This window comes from Penaeus monodon, chromosome 29 (assembly GCF_015228065.2).
Source record: "Penaeus monodon isolate SGIC_2016 chromosome 29, NSTDA_Pmon_1, whole genome shotgun sequence".
Taxonomy (NCBI): domain Eukaryota; kingdom Metazoa; phylum Arthropoda; class Malacostraca; order Decapoda; family Penaeidae; genus Penaeus; species Penaeus monodon.
Genome location: NC_051414.1, coordinates 28,534,794 through 28,536,044, shown reverse-complemented (window position 1 = coordinate 28,536,044; position 1,251 = coordinate 28,534,794). Strand labels below are relative to the sequence as shown.

The following is a 1,251-nucleotide window of genomic DNA, read 5'->3' as shown; positions in this document are numbered from 1 at the left end:
TCACACAAATAAAAACTACCACAGATAAACCCTTTCGTATACATTCTTACACCAATACAAAAATAAATACATGGTCATAACTTCACAGTGACATGGGGGCACTCACCGCCTGGACGTCCACGTTGCCGCCGCGCAGAATGGAGATGCCCAACTTGAGCGTGTTCATGACCATGTCGCTGGGCTGACCTCTGGCGGCAGAGACGTGCAACAACACCATCTCGCTGACGCCTCTGTTGGACAGTCTCGCCTGGTGGAACAGCAGTTTCTGTTTCTCCAACTCTTGTTCCTGCGGGGAAGATAGAGATGTCAGAAAAGGAATATCTTTTCGATTCTCTTCCTATTTCTACTGGAGGAATCGAGAATGGATAGAGAGTTGATGGAATTCCCAGTGATGACAATGGACTGACTGTGTGCCTCGTTCCTGAAGGGATGATTCGCGAGTAGGGGAGAGGGTGGGGAAGGTGCAAGGTAGTAAGCGTGAAGAAAGTACACTGATGATAATAAGTGTGATAATCACAAGAATGAATCATGTGACAAGTCCGCATCAAAATGGCAAAAAGGGAGAAGAAAATCATCGTTATTTCCATCCAAAGCAAAGGCTTCTCCCCCACTTACCATGAGGTCCTCCATGGTGCGGGACCGCCCTCGCCGCGGAGGAGCATGTGAGTGGAGAAGAGAGGTCAGGTCAATGCGGGGGTAAGACAGGTCAAGAGGGGAAACTGGTCGTCTATCATGCAGAATCAGATACAATGGAGCCACATTAGTTAGGAGAACACATCTAAAGACGCCTACACAATGTTAGTGCTGGTTACATATTCGATATTGTTAATAAGATGTCAGTTCTATTTAGCAAATAAACAAGTATGACTTTAATTTATTATCTGGCAAATATACATGTCTGTGTGTATTAGGTAGATGTATGTGTGGCTAAACGGGATCCGTTTGCGCGCGTGTGAATGAGTGTATACATGTAAGTTTTACACTAACTACCAAAATTGTCTTTAAAATTATGTGCCATACAATCTGAAACAATGAACGACGATATTTAACCATCTCCCTTCTATCTGCTGCCACACCATGCACCAAGTGTTAAATAACATCGTCTACTGTTGAAGATTGTACATCACATCATTTTGCAGATACTTTTGGGTGCTAGTGTGGATACACTAACGAAAAATCCAACAAGGTTAGTCTAGTCAAAATACACAGGAACATGACGTACATTAAGAGCAGCTGCTGGGTCTTCATTGC

At 44.0% G+C, this 1,251-nt stretch overlaps 1 long non-coding RNA gene across 1 annotated transcript in view; it reads right to left on the bottom strand.

Annotated features, from left to right (window-relative positions):
- The window catches only part of LOC119592109, a 1,446-nt gene extending 195 nt beyond the window's left edge, over positions 1-1,251 (bottom strand). Inside the window, exons 1-2 of the long non-coding RNA XR_005230400.1 lie at positions 1,223-1,251; positions 107-286 (exon numbers count right to left, since the gene is read on the bottom strand). This is a non-coding gene — a long non-coding RNA (uncharacterized LOC119592109). The remainder of the gene's footprint in view (positions 1-106; positions 287-1,222) is intronic.